This window comes from Heptranchias perlo, unplaced genomic scaffold (genome assembly GCF_035084215.1).
Source record: "Heptranchias perlo isolate sHepPer1 unplaced genomic scaffold, sHepPer1.hap1 HAP1_SCAFFOLD_44, whole genome shotgun sequence".
NCBI classification, from domain to species: domain Eukaryota; kingdom Metazoa; phylum Chordata; class Chondrichthyes; order Hexanchiformes; family Hexanchidae; genus Heptranchias; species Heptranchias perlo.
The window spans coordinates 5946922-5972541 of NW_027139453.1; the positions used below are offsets into that span (position 1 = coordinate 5946922).

General features: G+C 45.6%; 2 long non-coding RNA genes across 14 annotated transcripts in view; one reads left to right on the forward strand and one right to left on the reverse strand.

Moving 5' to 3' along the window:
- The window catches only part of LOC137312864 (uncharacterized), a 1008715-nt gene that overhangs the window by 847357 nt on the left and 135738 nt on the right, over positions 1 to 25620 (forward strand). The window lies entirely within an intron of this gene.
- The window catches only part of LOC137312865 (uncharacterized), a 157370-nt gene that overhangs the window by 66215 nt on the left and 65535 nt on the right, over positions 1 to 25620 (reverse strand). For 9 of the 13 annotated variants that reach the window (XR_010960879.1, XR_010960871.1, XR_010960882.1 and 6 more), the window contains 2 exons: positions 24997 to 25162; positions 9913 to 10078 (listed from right to left, as the gene is read on the reverse strand). This is a non-coding gene — a long non-coding RNA (uncharacterized lncRNA). Of the gene's footprint in view, positions 1 to 9912; positions 10079 to 10910; positions 10975 to 24996; positions 25163 to 25620 lie in introns of all 13 variants that reach the window. The other 4 variants (XR_010960883.1, XR_010960875.1, XR_010960873.1 and 1 more) reach the window with 3 other exon arrangements.

Below are 25620 nucleotides of genomic sequence, written 5' to 3' on the forward strand. Positions count from 1 at the left end.
AGTGTCGTCATTTGGATGAGATGTTAAACCGAGTGCGCTCATCTCAGTCTTAAATGGCCGACCCCTTATCTGGGGAATGGGGAATGAATATTCCCCAATGTTCTAGATTCGCCAGTCAGTGGTGTCACCATCTATCCTGTCAAGTCCCCTCAGAATACTATTTGTTTCAATGAGATGAGAAAGGAATAGGATATGTTGATGGGGTTAGATGAAGAAGGGTGGTGGGTGGCTCGTGTGGAACATAAACCCCGGCATGTATCTATTGTGCCGAATGGCCTGTTTCTCAGCTGTACAGTCTAAGTTTTTCTGGAAACTTAGCATATATTGGGGCCCATCATGCCTGTTCTGGTTCTTTGAAAGAACTCCCCAATTTAGTCCTACACCCCAGATTTTGCCCCATAACCCTGCAAACCAGTCCTCTTCAATGATATGCCCACTTGCCTTCAAAAAGAGCCCGTGGAATGTGGTTCCACCGCTCTTTCAGGAAATGCATTCCAAATCATAATAAACCTCAGTGAAAAAATGTTTTCAATTTTACCCGAGATCTTTGGCCAATTATTTTGTTATCACAGAGAGGAGAGCTGAAGAAAGAATATAGAGCTGAAGAAAGAGGGAGAGTTTATGGAGAGACAGAACGAGTATAGTCAGAGAGAGAGCTGGAGAGAGAGAGAAACATCTGGAGATTGAGGTGAGAAGGAGAGACAGAGTGAGAGGGGATGAGACAGGGTAAGAGAGATAGAAGGTGAGCACAAGAAGAGAAACAGAGACAGAGGGGAAGACAGGGAAAGATAAGGGGGATAAGGAGAGAGACCGACACAGGGCCAGAGAGAGAAAAAATAAATCAGAGAGAGAAATAAAAACAGGGAAGACAAACAGAGAGAGTGACGATTAGCTCAGGTGGTGAGAGCGTGATATTAATGCCACAATGGGCGCAGGTTTGATCCCTGTAAGGACCATGAACGTTCTTTTTATGAAGAGCGCAGTTTCCACTCTTAATTTTAGACTGCGAGCGAATTATAAATGCAAAGTTTGGAAGGAAATTCACTCAGTACAGAGCATCGGAGAAGCATTTTCATGTTGGTGCTGTCAGTCCCGTATCATTCTGTGTCTGTTTAAAAGGGGTGAGCTGTCAGTCCACGATCATTCTGTGTCTGTTTAAAAGGGGTGAGCTGTCAGTCCCGGATCATTCTGTGTCTGTTTGAAAGGGGTGAGCTGTCAGTCCAGGATCATTCTGTGTCTGTTTTACTGGGATGTGCTGTCAGTCCCGGATCATTATGTGACTGTTTATGAGGGGTGTGCTGTCAGTCCAGGATCATCCTGTGTCTGTTTTAAAGGGGTGTGCTGTCAGTCCTGGATCACAGACTCAAGTTACTGTTCAGAGCCTGAAACCGTCGACGGCTCGATCACACTGGAGATCACAACCCACTGAGGGGAACTGGGGCATGAAAAGCTTTCAATTAATGAAACAAATACTTCAAACAGGAAGAATTGAGCCCCCATAGAAATACGGAGATCAGAGGAGCCTGCAGCTAAGGCAAAGCAGTCATAATCGGAGATTTCAATTTTCCCATTGTCTGCGTTATAGTGCATCTCAGACAGTTTACTGAAACAATATCATAGAACGGGGAGGATATCACTATCACGAAACGGAGAACAAGCTTGAAAAGAAAAGACTGAGGAGTGACTTAATAGACAACTTTAAGTTTAATGATAGGTCCGATAGGGTAGACGGAGAGAAAATGATGTCATCCGCGAGTGAGAGCAGACCAAGGGGTTACAAATCGAAGCTGGTCACTGATAAATCCAATATTAATTCAGGAGAGACTCCTTTACCCAGGGAGTGGTGAGAGTGAGCAACTCGCTACCACAAGTGAGCTGAGGCGACGAGCAAAGATGCTGCTAAGATTAAGCGAGATAAACACACGAGGGAAAAAGGGAATAGAAGGATATGTTGATTGGGTTCGATGAAGAAGGGTGAAAGGAGGATCATCTGCAGCATAAGCAACGGCATGGACTCTTTGGGACGAATGGCTTGTTTCTGTGCCGTACAGTGTATGTAGGGGGTAAGAGAAAGAGGGAGAGTAAAGGGAGAAAGAGAGAGTAGAGGGAGAGAGAAAGAGAACACGAGAGAGACAGACAGAGACAGACAGAGAAAGATATGGAGTTTGAGGAACAGAATATCGAGAAAGATAGGAGCGATAAGTAAATAGATACAGAAGGAAATGTTTTGGAAATGCCTGTGAGCTATTGGCAGCTAAACAATAGCCACTTGTTGCTGCTTCAATGGATTTGTTCCAGGAAGAATTTCGACAAAAACAGCAATTTGTATCTTAACATCAATCGGATTGAGAGAGTGGAGCAGACATAGAAGGAAGGGAGAATGACCGAGAATGGGGGAAGGCATTGATCTCTGGGAAAGGCCCAGGCTCCATCCCGGTCTCCGTTCGTAGATATCACCTGGTGTGGGATTGAGACCCACACACAGAGCATGGGAGAGTGCAGAGGGACTTTTACTCTGTATCTAACCTGTGTTGTAACTCCCCCGGGAGTGTTTGATGGGACAGTGTTAAAGGAGCTTTACTCTGTATCTATCCGTTGTTGGACCTGCCCTGGGACGGTTTGATGGAAGGCTGCAGTAATCTGTTACGAACCCCAACTTCACCTGCCCGAGGAGTGCTTGATGTGACATTGTAGAGAGTGCTTTACTCTATATCTGACCCATTTTATACCTGTCCTGGGAACAGTTTAAACTAAGGTGGTTGTATTTCCCATGCCTCATATTCCAAAGCATTAATTCCGTGACAGTGTCTCTGTTGGTGAGCCCTGTTATTACAAGAATCTTTCTGTTCACACCGGAAGGTTCTGTCTCTCACTTGTGTTCCGTTACTCGAGCAGTTCATTCACAGGTCAGTGCTGAGTGTGGCAATTGTATCATGGTGGGGGGGGGGGGGGGGCATCATTCCCAGGCCCACCATCGTGCAGACACAGAGAAAGTAGATCGCAGTCCAGACACTGAGAATTGAGATTAAGTCAGACATTGAGAGAGGAGTAAACAGTCCAGACAGTGAGAGGAGATCACAGTCCATACAGTGAGAGAGGCGATCACAGTCCAGACACTGAGAGAGGCGATCACAGTCCAGACACTGAGAGAGGCGATCACAGTCCAGACACAGAGAGGTGATCACAGTCCAAATACTGCGAGGGTATTACAGTCTCGACACTGAGAGAGTGGATCACAGTCCAGCCATGAGAGAGGAGTTCACAGTACAGACACTGAGAATATCAGGAGCAATATTTTAAAAAAATGCACTCGGGGTTATAATCTCTGGATTATTACCTGAGCCAGGTGCAAATAGTCGGAGGGATAAGCAGATTTGGGAGGAGAACACATCGATGAAGGAGTGGTTCCATTTCGTGGGACACTGGCACCTGTAATAAGACAGGATGGAACTGTACCGTTGGGAGCGGCTCCACCTGACCCGGGCGGGGGCCAGGATCCCAGCGCGAAGGATAAATCGGGCTTTAAACGAGTAAATGGGGTGTAGGGCTCAGTTGGAAAGTAATATAAATAACAATTCTAGAACAAAAGGGAAGAGACTATCGTCAGAAATTTTGCTTTAAGCACTGAAGGTAAAGGAAAAATTGAAAGATGTAAAGTAATTAAGTCGGGAGGGAGAAACAAGGAAAGTGTGAGAAATACAATATTACAATATGGGTAGGGTGTGTGGCCCAAATAAGAGTTCTTTATACAAACGCATGGAGCAAAAGCAACGAATTGAATGAAATGCGGGCACAAATTCAACCGACAGGGTACGAAATGGTAGCCATTACTGAGGCATGGCTGCACAACAGTCAGGAATGGGAACTGAATATAGCAGGTTATAATGTCTATAGGAAGGATAGGAGAACTGGCAGAGGGGGAGGAGTATCCTGAGTGATTAAGGATGAAAATACTTCATTGATTCGGGAGGATACAACGATAGGTAAGCAGGCAGTGGAAACTTTATTGGAAGAATTAGGAAATAGAAAAGTAATTAAGACCAAAGTGGGAGTTGTGCATGGACCCTCTTGTCGCAGCTGTGAAGCGGCAGAATGTATAAATGCGGAGATTAGACAAGCAGTGTGTTTGCAAAGGGGATATATTTTATCTTTATTATAGATTGGGATAAACAGACGAGCTCATGTCAGAAAGGTAACGAATTTCTTGAGTCGGTTCAGGAAAGATTTCTGCAACAATATATCCGAGGACCAACAAGGGGGCGGGCCATACTGGAATTAATAATGAGTAATGGGGCAGATTAGTTAATAGCTTAACGGTGCCTGAACATTTATTAAATTGGAAAACTGCACATGTCACTCCACTAATTAAGAAAGGTGACAGAAGGAAACCAGGGAATTATGGACCAGTTCGCCAAACACCTGTTTTCGAGAAATTACTCGAGTCTCTTATTAAGGATAGTGACTGAACACCTTGAACATTTTCAGCTGATCAGTGAGAACCAGCATGGATTTTGTTTTGAAGAGGTGACTGAAGTCGTGGACAGGGGAATGTCTATGGAGTTTGTTTCTATGGACTTCAAAAAGGCATTCGATAAAGTCCCTCAGAAGAGGCTGTTTGCTAAAGTTGAAGCTGATGGAATTGAGGGGGAATGATTGACCTGGTTAGGAAATTGGCAGAGCGGCAGGAGACATTGGGCCAGAAATCGCTACGAGCGGTGAGGCAACGCTCACTGCAGCTACTGCGAATTAAATTAACACAAATACTGACTGTAGGCTCTGTGGCGATGAATTGCTTGAATTTGAACTTTACAAAAATTGTGCTCTATCAACCCAGCCTCTGAGCAGCGTGATTTGCTGCGCAGCTGGAAAGGTGTGTGAGGAGAAGACACGGCCACAAAAATCGGTAAGGACGAGAATACCTGCCCACAGAATCAGGCTGCATTGCTCAAACAATCAAGCAGACTTAATTCCTTTAAAGTTAGCATGCTGTATGGCATTCTAATTTTTTTTTTTAAATCAAAAAACAAAGAAATAATTGAATTAAATTAAAGAGACAGAAGGGAAATGTTTAAAAAATAATGTTGTAATTTTCATTCTTCTTCAATAACCAAAAACTAATAAACTAAAGTGTAACATGAGAGTCCTCGTTTATAAAAGTTAATCTTTACTTGTTTGGCAGTCATTAAAACTTACCGAGCTGTTAAAATTCAGTTTGGACTTTGTATTAACTAGAATGAGAAGTGGACTTCAAGGGTTAAATAATGAAGTGAGATTTCACAAACTAGGGTTGCATTCTCTGGAATTTAGAAGATTAAGGGGAGATTTGTTCGAAGTTTTCAAGATATTAAGGTGAAATGATAGGGTAGATAGAGAGAAACTAGATCCGCTGGTCGGGGAGTCCAGCACTCGGGGTCTGAGAACAAAAAATAGAGCCAGAACTTTCAGGAGTGAAGTTATGAAACACTTCTACACGCAAAGGGTGGGAGATGTTTGGAATTCTCTTCTGCAAACGGAAGTTGATGTTCGCTCAATTGATAATTTTAAATCTGAGGTTGTTAGATTTTTGTTAACTCTGTTAATATTGGATTTAAGGCGGGTGAATGAAGTTCAGTCAGAGATCCGCCATGATCCCAGTGAATGGCGTAACAGGCTCGATGGATCAAATGGCTTCCCCCTGTTCCGACGTTCCTGGTCAGTGTCATCACCCACCCCAATCTTCAGCAGGCGGCGCTGGTGACCAGCAGTGACAGATGAAAGAGAGACAGAGAAAGTGGCAAGAGGAACAGAGACATAAGCAAAAAGGTTGAGAAATGGGGAGAGGAAGTCAGAGAGAAAAATGAAGACATCGACATATAGTTCGGGAGAGTGAACGAGAGAGACAGAGAGGTGACAAAGAGAGATTGAAAAAGAGAGGAGAGAGCAAGAAATAGAGAGAAGTAGGAGAGGCCGAAAGAGAGACAGACAGAGAGTGAGAGAAGAGGATAGAGGGAGAGACGAGGATAGGGGGAGAGATAGCTGAGGGAAAGAGAGAGAGACGCAGAAGGAGACGGAGAAAGAGAGAGAGAGAGAGACGAATGGAGGTTGGGGGGGGGGAGAGTGATAACGATGGAGAGGGAGACAGAGAGATCGTGATTGAACGGCAGAGAATCAGCAGAGAGAGAGAGACATAGAGAGAGAGACAGAATTATAGAGACAGAGAGATGGTGGGGGAGAAAGAATCAAAGACACAAACAGAGGGAGAAACAGACAGAGAGAGAGGGCGGAGGGAGGAAGAAAGAGAGGGAGAGACTGAGATGGATCAATGAGTGTAGATGGAGGGAGACAGAGAGAGAGAGAGCGAGTCGAGACAGATAGACGAGGGTAGATATGGAGAGACGGGGAAAGAAAGAGATAGAGAAAGAAAGTGGAGGGTGAGTGCCTGGAAAAGAGAGAATCAGAGGGAAATATTCAGAGGGAGAGAGTGAAGGGGAGATAAAGGGACAGAGTTACACAGTACAGGGCGAGAGACAGAGAGAGAGACAGAGAGATGGGGATGGACAGAGAGTGTAGTGGCACAGACTGTAGTGCACAGAGTGTAGTGGCACAGAGTGTCGTGGCAGAGAGAAAGAGAACGTATAAAAGGGAAGCTTGAAATTGAAGGTGAGATATATAGAAAGGGAGAGAGTTAGTGACTGAGAGAGGTGGAGACGAGAGGTGGAGAGGGAGAGAGATGGAGAGTGGAGGGAGAGAGTGAGGGGAGAGAGTGAAGAACGAAAGAGGATGACACAGTGCAGAGGCAGAGAGACACCGAGAGAGGCAATGACGAGGCGGGGGAGTGACAGAGAGACAGGCAGACAGACTGTGAGAATCTGAAAAATACGGACAGAGAGATAGTGGGGTGAGGGAGAAAGAAAGAGACAGACAGATGGAGAAACAGACAGAAAGAGAAAGAAACATTGGAGACAGAGAAACGGAAGAGAAATAATGAGAGATGGGGATGAATCAGAGACAGAGAGAGAGAGAGAGAGAGAGAGAAAGGGGGAGAGACATGGAGGAGAGGGTGAGAGCTCGTAAACAGCGAGGAGAGTGCGACAGAAACAGAGATAGAGGCCGTGAGAGAGAAAGGGAGAGAGGAAGGGGTGAGATAGCGAGCAGAGGGAGAGCACGAGCAGAGAGCGATGAGGGTGAGTCACAGAGAGAGAGTGAGGGGTATAGGGAGGGGGACAGGGAAAGAGAGAGAGATTCCCACCGACCGATCTTCTACCAATTTCACTCAACACAATCACCCAACCTTCTCACAATATCCCTCAACAAAACGTTTCACCTTCTCACCATATCCATCAACCCCACCGACCGAATTTCTCCCAACATCACTCAACCCCACCTGCACACATTTACACAATATCCATCAATACCCACCTGCACACATTCTCCACATTTCACTCAAACTGCACCTAATCACCTTCTCCACATATAACTGACACACGGCGACCCAACTTCTCCCCATATCTCTCACTCCCTCTTACCATCCTTCTCCCAAGATCACTCTCACCCACGGAACCACCTTCTCACAATATCTCTCAATCATAACCAACCACCTTTATTAATATTTCCCACAATCACACCGAACCAACTCCTCACCATATCCGTCCACCCCACCTACCACCTTCTCCACATATTCCTCAATCCCCACCGACACACCTTCTCCCCATGTCACTCAACGAGACCATCCCACCTTCACACAAAATCCCTCAATTCCCAACTACAAATCATCCCCTCATATCCATCGATCCCAACCTACCCACATTCTCTCCTTATTCCTCAATCCCACCGACACAACTTCTCACCCTATCCCTCAAACCCCAGATACCCAAATTCTCACCATATCCCTCAGTACAACCGAACCAACTCCCAATAACACTCAAATCACAGCTACACACCTTCTCCCCATAACACTCAACCCCACCTGCCCACATTCTCACAACATCCCTCAATCCCTACCAACACACCTTCCCAACATATCCCTCAATCCTATCTACCAACTTCTAACCATGTCAGTCAATCCCAACTAACCACATTCCCAGATCCCTCAATCAACATCCATGCACCTTAACCCCATATCCCTCAATCCCACCAACCCAACTTCTCAGCATAGTCCTCAATCCCCACCAAAATACCTTCCTTCCGTATCCCACAAAAGCACCATCTCAGCAGATCATTCAAACACACCCAACCACCTTCTCACTATATCCATTAATTACCACTTAACCACCCTCTCAACATATCCGTCTACCGCACCAACAAACATTCTACCCATATCCCTCAATCCCCACCTACATACCTTCTCCCCATATCACTGAACCCCACCGACCCGCATTCACAAAAATCCCTCAATCCACAACTACCTCTCATATCCCTCAACCCCCTATTGACGTATTTCCGCCATATCCTTCAATTCCCACTTCATCATGGGTGACTTAGCATTAAATTATGGAGTGTGTACGAGATGATATTTTAGACCAGTATGTTGAGGAGCTAATTTGGGAACAGGCTGTCCTAGATTGGGTATTGAGCATTGAGAAGCGGTGAATTCATAACCTTGTTGTGCGGGGTGCTTTCAGGAAGAGTGACTGGAACATGATAGAATTCTTCATTAAGATAGAAAGTGAAGTCGTGCAATCCGAAACTAGGGTACTAAATCTAAACAAAGGAAACGAGGAAGGTATGAGGAGTGAGTTGGCTATGATAGATTTGGAACCTTCATTAAAAGGCATGACGGTGGATAGGCAATGGCTGACATTTAAAGAAAAATGCATGAATTGCAACAGTTATACATTCCAATCTGGCACAAAAAGACAAAACGAAACGAGTCCCAAACATGGCAAACAAAAGAAATTATGAATAGGATGAGATCCAAAGAGGAGTCATAGCAATTTGCCAGAAAATGTAGCAAGCCTGAGGATTGGGAGCTGTTTCGAATTGAGCAAAAAAGAGCCAAGAGATTGATTAAGAGGGAAAAATAGAGTATGAGTGTGAACTTGCAAGGAACATAAAAGCGGATTGCAACAACTTCAAACGAGGGAATATGATTTGAGATAGAGGATCAGCCATGATCATATTGAATGGTGGAGCAGGCTCGAAGGGCCGAATGGCCTACTCCTGCTCCTATTTTCTATGATTCGATGACTCGGTTGCCTCGATTTCCACCTTCAGCAGGTGGTGTCAGATCGACCGTCCATTACACACCCTGCCACATTTTCACATCGATTTCATTAAAAGTAATTGACAGAATATTATGGGCTGATTGCCTGCAATTTCCTAAAGTGCTCTCCCGGGGAGTGACACTCCACCGCAAGTTCCACTGCCCGGATTGTGAGTCCGCTGAAGGTCGAATAAACCCCCGGTGATAACTGGGGGAGAACTAAACCCTGCACGGCCTCGGTTTCGCGCTCTCCACAGTTTGTTTGATTAGTTTCCCTTTTCGGGTCTTACACATTATAACCATTTTAACATTTTTGTTCTTGAAATGTCTCTCATTTGCTCCGCAGATATGTTTTGTCATCTCTCAATTCCTTAATATCCTGAAGTAGATTCCAGGTCAGTCAACGCATGAAATTCCATCTAACTCCCGTTTGTCGCCTCCGTTCTGTCCTTTTTCCCAGTTCCACTAAAATTGTTTCACATTGTTTTCAGTCCACACTGGAGTTATACCTGAACCGTTACCCTGTCCTTTGTCCAGATACTGACCGATCCGCTGCGTATTTTCACCTCTTCCTTTCATTGTTTCAGATTCACAATAATTACACTTTGATCCATTTCTTTCCAGTTTGATCTGTTTCTCTTCTGTTACTTTCTCTGATTCTACGCTCTGATATCTTGTTAGTTTTGTGATGTTTAAATAATCCAAACTCATCCCGTGTCCCTCCCACTTACCCGATGTACTTGTCCACTGAAATGCCTCTCGTATGTTGACAACAAGCTGACTCCGTCCACCCCTTCTTCAACTTCCTGTTCCAGTCTGTCCCGGCAGAATTTCGTGAACTGGACCAGTTGGTAACCGTCATACTTGATCAAGAACTCATTGATCGCAGTGTTCGGTCTGTGAACAACAATGGAGAAAACCAAACACATTATCGACATTCCATCCGGGCGGCGACATTTCCTCTGACACCAAACGGCTGACTCCTCCTGTGAGCCATGTTACCAAATACCTTCCGAAAACCCATATATGCCGCATGTGTTACAATCCATTGACCTATATAGTCACGTCTCAACAAGGCTGTGTACAATTTGACAAATACGATGTCAAATGTCCACAGTAAATCCGTTCTAACCTTCCCCGAATCTGAAATGCTCACTAATTACATGTCTTTTTAAAAGGCGTATGCTGTCAGTCCCGGATCATTCTGTGTCTGTTTAAAATGGATGTACTGTCAGTCCCAGATCATTCTGTGTCTGTTTAAAATGGATGTACTGTCAGTCCCGGATCATTCTGTGTCTGTTTAAAATGGGTGTGCTGTCAGTCCCGGATCAGAGAATCAAGTTGCTGTTCAGAGCCTGAACCCATAGACGGCTCGATCACACTGGAGATCACAACCAAATGAGATGAACTGGGGCATGAAAAGCTTTCAATTAATGAAACAAATACTTCAAACAGGAAGTATTGACCCTACACAGAAATACGGAGATCAGAGGAGCATGTAGCTCAGGCAAAGGAGTTATGAAGGGAGATTTTAATTTTCACATAGACTGAGGCAATACATTTCCAGAATGCATCCAGGACAGTTTTCTGAAACAATATCATCGAACTGAGAGGTTACACGTGTCAGGAAAGAGAGAACAAGCTGGGGCTTTTTTCTCTAGAAAAGAGAAGACTTAGGAGGTACGTGATAGAGGTTTTTAAGATTAATGATGTGTTTGATTGGTTATACCTGAAGAAGATGTTTCCACTTGAAGGGGAGACTCGAACCAAGGGCCATTATTATCAGATCGTCACTAATAAATCGAATTGAATCGAATAATGAATTCAGTAAAAACGTCTTAACCCAGAGACTGGTGAGAATGTGAAACTCGCGCCCACGAAGTGTAGTTGAGAAGAATCGCAAAGATGCATTTAAGGGGAATCTGGATAAACAGATGAGAGAGAAAGAACATTAAAACATAACAAATGTGAGCAGGAGTAGGCCATCCGGGCCCTCGAGCCTGCTCCACCATTCAATCAGATCATGCTTGATCTTCTACCTCATCTCCACCTTCCCGCCCGATCCCCAAATCCCTTGATTCCCCTCGAGCACAAAATTCTATTAATTCCAGCCTTGAATATTATCAACGACTCAGCATCCACAGCCCTCTGGGTAGAGAATTCCATTGATTCACATCCCTCTGAATGAATAAATTCCTCCTCATCTCAGTCTTTCATGGCCGACCCCTTATCTGAAGACAATTTCCCCTTGTTCTCGACTCGACAGCCAAGGGAAACAATCTCTCCGGATCTATCCTGTCAAGTCCCCTCAGAATCTTATGTTCTATTTTAGATGTTTCAATGAGATGGCAGAGGAATAGATGGACATATTGATGGGGTTAGATGGAGAAGGATAGCCGTGGGGTGGTTTACAGCGATTTCCTCATCACCCTGCAAATTATTCCTCTTCAATGACATGTCCAATTGCCGTTTGAAAGTGCCTATGGAATGTGGTTCCACCGCTCTTTTAGGTATTGCATTCCACATAATAACAAATCTCGATGAAAAAATATTTCTTCATTTCCCATTGAGATATATTGCCAAGTATTTTTTTATCTCACAGGGGAGCGGTAGAGAGACAGAGAGAGACAGAGAAAGTGGAGTGCGCGAGAAAGACAGAGTAGAAGGTGACAGAGAGGGTACAGACAAAGAGAGTAGGAGAAAGAGGAGAGTAATGTGAGGAAGAGAGATAGAGAGAAAGTAGAAGGAGACAGAGAGAGTACATACAGAGAAAGAACGAGAGACAGAGATAGGGAGAGAGGAGAGTAGGGTGAGAAAGAGAGAATGAGAGAGAGTAGAAGAAGACAGAGAGGGTAAATGGATAGAGGGTAGAGAGGATGAGACAGAGACAAGAGGAAGATAAGGAGAACACAAGAAGAGAAAAAGAGACAAAAAGGGGAAGACAGATAAAGACCACGAGGAGAGTGAGAGAGAACGACAGAGGGACAGAGAGAGGAAGAGAAACAGACAGAGAGAGTAACAGGGGAGTGACGGGCCGAGAGAGGGAGAGACAGGGACAGAGCGAGTGATAGAGACTGGTCAGAGAGAGAGAGAGTAGAGTGAGAGAGAGAGAGAGAGAGAAACAATCAGGATCAAAGCATCAGAGGGCGTTGGAATCACCGAGAAGGGGGGAAGTCATTGATCTTTGGGGAAGGACCAGGCTGCATCCCAGTCTCTGTTGGTAGATCTCACACGGTGTGCGGCTGACGCCCACACACAGAGCATGGGAGAATGTAGAGGGAGCTTTACTCTGTATCTAAACAGTGTTGTTCCTGCCCTGAGAGTGTTTGAATGGATAGTGTACAGGGAGCTTGACTCTCTATCTAACTCGTGCTCTACCTGCCCTGGAAATATTCAATGGGACACTGTAGAGGGATCTGTACTCTCTATCTAACCCATGCTGTACATGCATGGGAGTGTTTGATGGGACAGTGTGGAGCTAGATTTACTCTGTATCTCACCGTGCTGTACCTGCCCTGGGTGTATTTGACGGGACACTCTGGAGGGATTTTCACTCCGTATCTAAACCGTGCTGTACCTGTCCTGGGAGTGTTTGATGGGACTGTGTAGAGGGGGCTTTACTCTCTATCTAACCCGTTCTCTTTCGAACTTGTGAACAGTTCAGACTGAGGTGGTTGATATTCCTCATACCTCACATTCCTAAGCATTAAACACTGTGACAATGTTTTATTTTGCTCCACCCTGTTATTTTAAAACTCTTTCTGTTCACCTCCGATGGTTCTGCCTCTCGCATGGATCCGTGTTCCACCGGCAGTTGCCGCACGGGTCAGCGCTGAGTGTGGTTATTGTACCATGGGGTGTATCACTGCCAGTCCACATCGTGTGCTCCCGTAACAAGCCCAACCCACCGACTCCATCCCTCTCCCTGGACACCGTCTGATGCTGAAACAGACCATTCACAACCCTTGACGTCCAATTTGACCCTGAGCTGAGATTCCGACCACATATTCTCTCCATCACCAAGTCCGCCTACTTCCATCTCTGTTACTCGCCCGTCTCTGCTTCTGCCACATCTCATCTGTTGCTGAAACTCTTGTCCGTGCCTTTGTTACCGCGAAACTGGATTACTCCAATGCTCTTCTGGCCAACCTCCCATCTTCCACCCTTCATTAACTTCAGCTCATCCAAAACTCAGCTGCCCGTATCCTAATTCGCACAAAGTCCTTTTCAATCATCACCTAAATTGGCTCCCTGTCCGGCAACGCCTCGATTTTAAAATTCTCATCGTTGTGTTCAAATCCTTCCACGGCCATCGATCCCGCTATCTCTGTAACCTCCCCCAAGAATTCAACCCCATCCTCCCCCACTGAGGTCTCTGCGCTCCTCACATTCTGGCCTCTTGCGCATCCCCGATTTCTTGCACTCCACCATTTGCGGCCGTGCCTTCAGCTGCCTGGTCACCAGCCTCTGGAATTCCCTCCGTAAACTCTCGAGTTCACTCTCCTCCTTTATGAAGCTCCTTGAAATGCACCTTCTCACAATAACCCTCAATCCACACCTGCCCACCTTCTCCCCACATCACCAAAGCCTACCTACTCGCCTTCTCCACATATCCCTTAATCCCCAACTGAAAACCTTCTCTCCCTAACGCTCAACGCGACCTACCCACCTTCCCACCATATCCCTCAATCCCCACCTACCCGTCTTCCCACGATATCCCTCAATCCCCACCTACCCGTCTTCCCACCATATCCCTCAATCCCCACCTACCCACCTTCCCACGATATCCCTCAATCCCCACCTACCCACCTTCCCACGATATCCCTCAATCCCCACCTACCCACCTTCCCACGATATCCCTCAATCCCCACCTACCCACCTTCCCACGATATCCCTCAATCCCCACCTACCCGTCTTCCCACGATATCCCTCAATCCCCACCTACCCACCTTCCCACGATATCCCTCAATCCCCACCTACCCGTCTTCCCACGATATCCCTCAATCCCCACCTACCCACCTTCCCACGATATCCCTCAATCCCCACCTACCCACCTTCCCACGATATCCCTCAATCCCCACCTACCCACCTTCCCACGATATCCCTCAATCCCCACCTACCCACCTTCCCACCATATCCCTCAATCCCCACCTACCCGCCTTCTCCCCATATCCCTAAATCCAACCTACCCACTTTCTCCCCATATTCCTTCCTCTCACCAATCCATCTTCTCTCCATATTGCTCATTCTCACCAAGCAACCTTCTCCCCTTATCCGTAATTCCCAACTACCCACCTTCTCAAGAGTTCAGAACATACTCCTCTCATTAAGGTGAGTTTGGACTCAGAATCACTCCCAGGAGTATTCCAGTTTCTGAAGGGGTATAAAGAGCTATTTTGTTCCTGATACTCAATCTTTCCCTCCAACTCTGAATCAACTCTCACACTAACCTGGTTGACTTAACTGCCCTCTGAAATATGGCCTCGGTATCAGACAGGCGCACCGAGCCCAGACGGGCCTGCAAAGTCCTTCTCACTAACGTCTGTGAACTGGTGACAAAGTTGGGAGATCTGTCCCACGGACTCGTCAAGCAATAACCTGACATAGTCATTATGAGCCGGGGCTCAGTGGGTAGCATCTGGCCTCAGAGTCAGAAGGTCGTGCGCTCGAACCCCACACACAGCAGAGACTTGAGCATCACAATCCTGGCCGACAATTTCCTGTGCCAGTACTGTGGGAGCGCTGCACGCTCAGAGGATCAGTTCTGAGGGAATGCTGCACTGTCAGAGGAGCAGTACTGAGGAAGCGCCGCACGGTCGGAGGGTCAGTATTGAGAGAGTGTTGCACTTTCGGAGGGTCAGTAAAGAGGGAGTGCTGCACTGTCGGAGGTTCAGTACTGAGGGAGTGCTGCACTGTCGGAAGGTCAGTACTGAGGGAGTGCTGCACTGTCGGAAGGTCAGTACTGAGGGAGTGCTGCACTGTCGGAAGGTCAGTACTGAGGGAGTGCTGCACTGTCGGAAGGTCAGTACTGAGGGAGTGCTGCATTGTCGGAAGGTCAGTACTGAGGGAGTGCTGCACTGTCGGAAGGTCAGTACTGAGGGAGTGCTGCATTGTCGGAAGGTCAGTACTGAGGGAGTGCTGCACTGTCGGAAGGTCAGTACTGAGGGAGTGCTGCACTGTCGGAAGGTCAGTACTGAGGGAGTGCTGCACTGTCGGAAGGTCAGTACTGAGGGAGTGCTGCATTGTCAGAAGGTCAGTACTGAGGGAGTGCTGCACTGTCGGAATGTCAGTACTGAGGGAGTGCTGCACTGTCGGAAGGTCAGTACTGAGGGAGTGCTGCACTGTCGGAAGGTCAGTACTGAGGGAGTGCTGCACTGTCGGAAGGTCAGTACTGAGGGGGGGCTGTACCCTTTGAAGTGTCGTCATTTGGATGAGATGTTCAAGCGAGTGCGCTCATCTCAGTCTTTAATGGCCGACCCCTTGTCTGGGGAATGGGAAATGACTATTCCCCATTGGTCTTGATTCACCAGTCAGTGTAATCACCATGTATCCTGTCTAGTCCCTCAGAATACCATATGTTTCTCTGAGATGAGAAAGGAATAGGATATGTTCATGGGGTTAGATGAAGAAGGGTGGTCTTTTGCTCGTGTGGAACATAAACCACGGCATGTATCTATTGTGCCGAATGGCCTGTTTCTCAGCTGTGCAAATCTAAGTATTTCTGGAATCTTAGCATACATTGGGCCCGTCATGCCTGTGCTGGCTCTTTGAAAGAACACACTGGAGATCACAACCCACTGAGGGGAACTGGGACATGAAAAGCTTTCAATTAATGAAACAAATACTTCAAACAGGAAGTATTGAACCCATACAGAAATACGGAGATCAGAGGAGCCTGTAGCTCAGGCAAAGCAGTTATGAACGGAGATTTTAATTTTCCCATTGAATGCGTTATAATGGCAATACATTTCCCGAGTGCATCACGGACAGTTTACTGAAACAATATCATGGAACGGGGAGGATATAACTATCATGAAAGAGAGAACAAGCTGGATGTCTTTTCTCTTGAAAAGAGAAGACTGAGGAGTGACCTGATAGAAGTCTTTAAGTTTAATGACGGGTTTGATACGGTAGACGGAGAGAAGATGATTCCACCCGCGGGTGAGAGCAGAACTCGGGGTTAAAAATCGAAGCTAGTCAATGATAAATCCAATATTAACTCAGGAGAAACTCGTTTACCCAGGGAGTGGTGAGAGTGAGCAACTCGCTACCACAAGTGAGTTGAGGCGACGAGCAACGATGCTGTTAAGATTAAGCTAGATAAACACACGAGGGATGAGGGAATAGAAAGATATGTTGATTGGGTCATGATGAAGCAGGGTGAAACGAGGACCATGTGGAGCAGAAGACAACGGCATGGACTCTTTGGGACGAATGTCTGAACGGTGTATGTTGGGGGTAAGATAAAGAGAGACGGAGAGAGCAAAGGGAGAAAGAGTGAGTAGAGGGAGAAAGAGAGCACGATAGAGACAGAGAGAGACATAAAGAGAAAGACAAAGAGTTTGAGGAACTGAAAATCGAGAAACAGAGGAGGGATAAGTAAATAGAGACCGGAGGAGATGTTTTGGAAATGCCTCTGAGCTGTTGGCAGCAAAAAAATAGCCACTTGTTGCTGCTTCAATGGATTTTTTCCAGGAAGAATGTTGACAATAACAGCAATTTGTATTTTAACACCAATCGGACTGAGAAACTGGAGCAGAGCATCGAAGAAAGGGAAAATGAACGAGAATGGGGGAAGGCAGTGATCTCAGGAAAAGGCCCAGGCTCCATCCCGGTGTCCGTTAGTAGATATCACCCGGAGTGGGATTGAGACCCACACACAGAGCATGGGAGAGTGCAGAGGGACTTTTACTCTGTATCTAACCTGTTTTGTAACTGGCCTCGGAGTGTTTGATGGGACAGTGTAGAGGGAGCTTTCCTCTGTTTCTAACCCTGTACCTGAACTGGGACTGTTTGACGGGACAGTGTAGATGCAGCTTTACTCTGTTTCTGACCCCTATTTCACCTACCCTGGGAGTGTTTGTTGTGACATTTTAGAGGGAGCTTTACTCTATATCTGACCCATTTTATTCCTGTCCTTGGAACAGTTTAAACGAGGGTGGTTGGTATTTCCCATGCCTCATGTTGCAAAGCATTAAGTCCGTGACTGTGTTTCTGTTGGTGAGCCCTGTTATTACAAAAATCTTGCTGTTCACACCGGAAGGTTCTGTTTTTCACTGGTGTTCGGTTCCTCGAGCAATTCCTTCACAGGTCAGTGTTGAGTGTGGCAATTGTATCATGGTCGGGGGTGGGGGGGGGCATCATTGCCAGGGCCCACCATCGTGCAGACACAGAGAGAGTAGATCGTTGTCCATTCAATGAGAGATCAAAACACAGTCCAGACACTGAGAGAGGAGATCAGTCCAGACATTGAGAGAGGAGATCACAGTCCAGACACTGAGAGAGGAGATCACAGTCCAGACACTGATAGTGGTGATCACAGTCCAGACACTGAGAGAGGAGATCACAGTCCAGACACTGAGAGTGGTGATCACAGTCCAGACACTGAGAGAGGAGATCACAGCCCAGAATCTGAGAGATGTGTTCACAATCCAAGCACTGAGAGAGGAGATCACAGTCCAGAATCTGAGAGATGTGTTCACAATCCAAGCACTGAGAGAGGAGATCACAGTCCAGAATCTGAGAGATGTGCTCACAATCCAAGCACTGAGAGAGGAGATCACAGTCCAGACACGGAGAGAGGCGATCTCAGTCCGGTCAGTGAGAGAGGAGATCAGAGTCCCAACACTGAGAGAGGTGATCACAGTCCAATTGCTGAGAGGGTATTGCAGTCCAGACACTGAGAGAGATCAAAGTCCAGACACTGAGAGAGGAGATCACATTCCAGCCATGAGAGAGGTGATGACAGTCCATAAAGTGAGCGTTTCAAGAGCAAAATTTTAAAAAGAACAGACACACAAGGGTTATAATCTCTGGATTATTACCTAAGCCACGTGCAAATAGTCGTAGGGATAAGCAGATTAGGGAGGAGAACACATGGATGAAGGAGTGGTGTGGGAAGGAGAGGTTCCATTTCGTGGGACACTGGCACCTGTACTAGGACACGATGGAATTGTACCGTTGGGACCGGCTCCACGTGACCCGGGCTGGCACCAGGGTTCCAGCGTTAAGAATAAATACGGCTTTAAATTTGTAATTGGGTCTAGAGCTCAGTTGGAAAAGTAATATAAATAACAATTCTGGAACAAAAAGGAAGAGCGTAGAATGATAGTCAGAAATTATGCTTTCAGCACGCCATGAAAAGGAAAAACTGAAAGATGAAAAGTAATTAAATCTGGAGAGAGAAATAAGGAATATGTGTGTTACAATACTGATTGATGAAAAGTAATTCAATCTGGAGAGAGAAATAAGGAATGTGTGAGAAATACAATATTACAATATGGGCAGGGTGTGTGGCCCAAATAAGCGTTCTTTATACAAACGCATGAAGTATAAGCAACAAATTGAATGAAATGTGGGCACAAATTCAACCTACAGGGTACGAAATGGTAGCCATTAGTGAGGCATGGCTGCACAACAGTCAGGAATGGGAACTGAATATACCAGGTTATAAGGTCTATAGGAAGGATAGGAGAACTGGTAGAGGGGGAGGAGTATAGTGAGTGATTAAGGATGAAATTTATTCATTGATAAGAGATGATATAACGAGAGGTAGGCAGTCAGTGGGAACTTTATGCGTAGAATTAGGAAATAGAAAACGATTTAATCCCAAAGTGGGAGTTGTGTATAGAACCCCTGTAGCAGCTGTGAAGCGGCAGAATGTATAAATGGGGAGATTAGACAAGCATGTAGCAAAGGCAGAGTGGTTTATATGGGGATCGATTTTAACTTTCATATAGATTGGGATAAACAGACGAGCTCATGTCAGAAAGGTAACGAATTTCTTGAGTATGTACAGGAAAACTTTCTGCAACAATATGACCGAGGAGAAACAAGGAGGCAGGCCAAGGTAGAATTAATAATGAGCAATGGGCCAGATTTAATGAACAGCCTAACGGTGTACGAACATTGATCTAAATTGGAAAACTGTACATGTCACTCCACTATTTAAGAAAGGTGATAGAAGGAAACCAGGGAATTATAGACCAGTTCGCCAAACATCTGTTTTCGAGAAATTACTCGAGTCTCTAATTAAGGATAGTGACTGAACACATTGAAAATTTTCAGCTGATCGAAAGAGCCAGCATAGATTTTGTTTCAAAGAGGTGACTAAAGTAGTGGACAGGGGAATGTCTATGGAATTTGTTTCTATGGACTTCCAAAAGGCATTCGATAAAGTCCCTCAGAAGAGACTGTTAGCTAAAGTTGAAGCTGATGGAATTGAGGGAAAATGATTGACCTGGTTAGGAAATTGGCAGAGCGGCAGGAGACATTGGGCCTGAAGTCGCTGCGAGCGGCGAGGCAACACTCACTGCAGCTCATGCGAATTAAATTAACAAAAATACTGACTCTAGGCTCTGTGGCGATGAATTGCTTGAATTTGAACTTTACAAAAATTGTGCTCTATCAACCCAGCCTCTGAGCAGCGTGATTTGCCGCGTAGCTGGAAAGGTGTGTGAGGAGAAGACACGAACACAAATTCGGTAAGGACGAGACGTCCCGCCCACAGAATTAGGCTGCATTGCTCAAACAATCAAGCAGACTTCATTCCTTTAAAGTTTGCATTCTGTATGGTATTGTAATTTTTTTCTAAAATCAAAAACCAACGAAATAATTGAATTAAATTAATGAGACAGAAGGAAAACGTTTAAAAATTAATATTGTAATTTTCATTCTTCTTCAACCACCAAAAAACTAATACAATAAGGAGTGATATGAGAGTCCTCGTTTATAAAAGTTCATCTTTACTTGATTGGCAGTAATTAAAACTTACCGAGCTGTTAAAACTCATTTTGGACTTTGTATTTGCTGGAATGATACCTGGACATCAAGGGTTAAATAATGATGATAGATTACACAAACTAGGGTTGCATTCTCTGGAATTTGCAAGATTAAGGGTTGATTTGTTCGAATTTTTCAAGCTATTAAGGGGAACTGATAGGGAAGGCAGCGAGAAACTATGTCCGCTGGTTGGGGAGTCCAGGACTATGGGTCTCAGCCTAAAAATTAGAGCCAGAACTTTCAGGAGTGAAGTTATGAAACACTTCTACACGCAAAGGGTGGGAGATATTTGGAACTCTCTTCTGCAAACGGAAGTTGGTGTTAGCTCAATTGTTAATTATAATTCTGAGGTTGATAGATTTTTCTTAACTCTGTTAATATTGGGGTTAAGGCGGGTAAATTAAGTTCGGTCAGAGATCCGCCATGATGCCATTGAATGGCGCAACAGGCTCCAGGGATCAAAATGCCGACTCCTGTTCCGACGTTCCTGGTCAATGTCATCACCAACCACAATCTTCAGCAGGCGACACTGCTGACCAGCAGTGTCAGAGCAAAGAGAGACAGAGAAAGGGGCAAGAGAAAGGGTGACATAAGCAAAAAGGTAGAGGGAGGGAGAGAGAAAAATGAAGACATAGAGATATAGTTCGTGAGAGAGAACGAGAGAGACAGACATGTGACAAAGAGAGATAGAAACAGAGAGAAGAGAGCAATAAATAGAGATAAATAGGAGAGGCCGAAAGGGAGACAGACAGAGAGGGAGAGACGAGGATAGAGGGAGAGACGAGTATAGAGGGAGAGATAGCTGAGGGAAAGAGAGTGAGACTCAGAGGGAGATGGAGAGAGAGAAAGAGAGAGACGAATTGTGGGAGAGAGAGAGAGCGATGGAGAGGGAGACAGAGAGATAGTGATAGAAAGGCAGAGAATCAGCAGAGAGAGAGACACATGGAGAGAGAGAGAGAGAGAATTATAGAGACAGAGAGATGGTGGGGGCGAAAGAATGAAAGACACAAACAGAGGGAGAAACAGACAAACAGAGAGGGCGGAGGGAGGAATAAAGAGAGGGAGAGACGGGGATGGATCAGAGAGTGTAGATGGAGGGAGACAGAGAGAGAGCGAGTAGAGACAGAGAGAGTAGGGTAGATGTAGAGAGACGGAGAAAGAAAGAGAGTGAGAAAGAGAGTGGAGGTTGAGTGACTAGGAAAGAGAGAGCATCAGACGGAAAGATTCAGAGTGAGAGAGTCAGAGGGAGAGAAAGGGACAGAGTTAGAGAGTTTAGGGAAAGAGACAGAGAGAGAGACAGAGAGATGTGGATGGGTCAGAGAGTGTAGTGGCAGAGAGTGTCGTGGCACAGAGTGTCCTGGCAGTAGCAAAGAGAACGAGTACAAGGGAAGCTTGAAATTGAAGGTGAGATATATAGAAAGGGAGAGAGTTACTGACTGAGAGAGGTGGAGATTAGAGGTGGAGAGGGAGAGATATGGAGAGTAGAGCGAGAGAATGAGAGGAGAGAGTGAAGAACGAAAGAGGGAGACACAGTGCAGAGGCAGAGAGACACCGAGAGGGAGAATGAGGAGGGGGTGGGGAGTGTGACAGAGAGACAGGCAGACAGACTGTGAGAATCTGAATAATAAGGACAGAGAGATAGTGGGGGTGAGGGAGAAAGAAAGAGACAGACAGATGGAGAAAAAGACAGAAAGCGAGAGAAACAATGGAGACAGAAAAACGGAAGTGAAATATTGAGAAATGGGGAAGAGAGAGAAAGAGAGAGAGAGGGAGGAGAAGGGGGAGAGATATGGAGTAAAGGGTGAGAGCGAGGAGAGTGCGACAGACACAGAGAGAGAGAGGCCGAGAGAGAGAGGGAGAGAGGAAGGGGTGAGATAGAGAGCAGAGGGAGAGCACGAGCAGAGAGCGAGGAGGGTGACAGAGAGAGAGAGAGTGAGGGGTATAGGGAGAGGGACAGGGAAAGAGAGAGAGACTCCCACCTACCAATTATCTACCCTTTTCATTCAACACAACCACCCAAAACCTTCTCACGATATCCCTCAACAAAACTTACCACCTTCTCACCATATCCATCAACCCCACCTACCGAAATTCTCCCCATATCACTCAACCCCACCGACACACATTCACACAATATCCATCAATCCCCACTTAAACACATTCTCCACATTTCATTCAAACTCCACCTAATCACCATCTCCACATCTCCCTGACACACGGCTACCCATCTTCTCCCCATATCTCTCACTCCCTCCTACCATCCATTTCCCAAGATCACTCTAACCCACCGAACCACCTTCTCACAATATCTCTCAATCATAACCTACCCCCTTCATTAATATTTCCCAAAATCACACTTAACCAACTCCTCACCATATACGTCCACCCCGCCTATCCATCTTCTCCCCATTTCACTCAACTACACCTACCCACCTTCAGTCAAAATCCCTCAATTCCCAACTACCAATGATCCCCCATATCCCTCAATCCCCACCTACCTTTCTTACCCCCAAATACCTCAATCCCCACCGACCCACATTATCACCTTATTCCTCAACCCCACCTAAACAACTTCCCAACATATCTCTCAATACCACCTAAACACCTCCCCATGTTCATCAAACCAGAGCTGCACAACTTATCCCCATAACACTCAACCCCACCTACCCACATTCTCACAACATCCCTCAATCACCACCTACACGTCTTCGCACCATATACCTCAATCCCCACCTAACCGCCTTCTCTTCATATTCCTCACTCATACTTACCCATCTTCTCCAAATATTCCTCAATCCACACATATCCATCGACTCACCATATGCCTAAACTCACCTACCCACCTTTTCAAAAAATCTCTCAAACCCACATTCCAACCTTCGACCCATGTCCCACACAACCACCTTCACGCCATATCGTTCAATCCCCAACTACTCACCCAACTTCTCCCTATATCCCTCAATTCCACCTACGCAACTTCTCAGCATAGCCCTCAAAGCCAAACTAACTACCTTCTCTCCGTATCCCACAAACTCACCGACGCACCATCTCCACAGATCACTCAAACACACCCAACCACCTTCTCACTATATCCATTATTACCACTTACCCACCCCCTCACCATATCCGTCAACCCCACCTACCCACAATATCGTCATATCCCTCAATCCCACCTATACACCTTCTCCCCTTATCACTCAACCCCAACTACACACATCAAAAAAAAATTCCTCAATCCACAACGACCTCCCATATCCCTCAATCACCTGAAGACATCTTTACGCCATATCCCTGAATCCCAACTTAATCATGGCTGACTTTCACCTACATATATACTGGCCAATCCAAATTAGCAATAATACTGCGGGGCATTAATTACTGGAGTGTGTACGAGATGGTTTTTCAAACCAATATGTTGAGCAGGCAATTCGGGAACAGGCTATTCTAGATTGGGTATGGTGCATTGAGAAGCGGTTAATTGAAAACATTGTTGTGCGGGGTCCTTTAAAGGAGAGTAACTGTAACATGATAGAATTCTTCATTAAGATAGAAAGTGAAGGAGTGCAATCCGAAACTCGGGTACTAAATCGAAGGTATGAGGAGTGAGTTGGCTATGATAGATTTGGGACCTTCATTAAAAGGCATGATGGTGGATAGGCAATGGCTAACATTTTAGGAACGAATGCATGAATCGCAACAGTTTTCCATTCCATTCTGGCACAAAAACACAGAAGGACAAGAGCCGCAACCATGGCTAACAAAATAAGTTAAGGCTAGGATGCGATGCAAAGTGGAGTCATATCAATTTGCCAGAAAATGCAGCAAGCATGAGGATTGGGAGCAGTTTTGAACGGATCAAAAAAGGGACAAGAGATTGATTAAGAGGGAAAAATAGAGAATGAGAGAGAACATGCAAGGAACATAAAAGCGGACTGTAAAAACTTCTACAAACGGGAATATGATATTGAGATAGACGATCAGCCATGATCATATTGAAAGGCAGAGCAGGCTCGAAGGGCCGAATGGCCTACTCCTGCTCCTCTTTTCTATGATTCGATGACTCGGTTGCCAAGATTTCCACCTTCAGCAGGTGGTGTCAGATCGACCGTCCATTACACACCGTCCTCCATTTTCACTTCCATTTACTTCGATACTATTAAAAGTAATTGACAGAATATTATGGGCTGATTGCCTGCAATTTCCGAAAGTGCTCTGCCGGGGAGTGACGCTCCACCGCAAGTTCCACTGCCCGGATTGTGAGTCCGCTGAAGGCAGAATTAACCCCCGGTGATGAATGGGGCAGAACAAAACCCCGCACGGCCTCGGTTTCGCGCTCTCCACAGTTTGTTTGATCAGTTTCCGTGTTCGGGTTTGATACATTCAATCATTTTAACATTTTTGTTCTTGAAATGTCTCTCCTTAACTCCGCAGATATTTTTTGTCATCTCTCAATTCCTTGATATCCTGAAATAGATTCCAGGTCAGTGAAAGAATGACATTCCCACTAACTCCTGTTTGTCGCCTCTGTTCTGTCCTTTTCCCAGTTCCACTAAAACTGTTTCACTTTGTTTTCAGTCCACACTAGAGTTATAACTGAACCGTCACCCTGTCCTTTGTCCAGATACTGACCAATCCGTTGGGTATTTTCACCTCTTTCTTTCATTTTTCAGATTCACAATAATTGCAGTTTGAACCATTTATTTCCAGTTTGGTCTGTTTCTCTTCTGTTACCTTCGATGATTCTAAGATCTGATCGTCTATTCGTTTTGTGATGTTTAAATCATCCAAATTGATCCCATGTCCCTCCCACTTACCTGATGTTCTTGTCCACTGAAATGCCTCTCGTATGTTGACAACGAACTGACTCCGTCCACCCCTGCTTCAGCTGCCTGTTCCAGTCTGTCCCGGTAGAATTTCGTCAACTGGATCAGTTGGTAACCTTTAGACTTTGTCAAGAACTCAGTGATCGCAGTGTTCGGTCTGTGAACAACAATGGAGAAAATTATCACATTATCGACCTTCCATCCGGGCGGCGTCATTTCCTCTGATACCAAACGGCTGACGCCTCCTGTGAGCCACGTTATCAAATACCTTCTGAAAACCCATATATGCCGCATGTGTTACAATCCATTGACCGATATATTTTCGTCTCAACACGGCTGTATCAAATTTGTCAAATACAATGTCAAATGCTACAGTTAGCCGTTGCAGCCTTCACTGAATCTTAAATGCTAAATAATTCGACGTGAAATTTCAGATTCGAGGGGTTTGTCCACAAATGACGTGGACTAATTAGTCTCGAGTTATCTTTTTTTAAATTCCTTCTTGGGACGTGGACGTCGCTGGCGAGCCAGCATTTATTGCCAATCCCTAATTGCCCTTGAGAAGGTGGTAGTGAGACGCCATCTTTAACCGCTGCAGTCCGTGTGGTGAAGGTT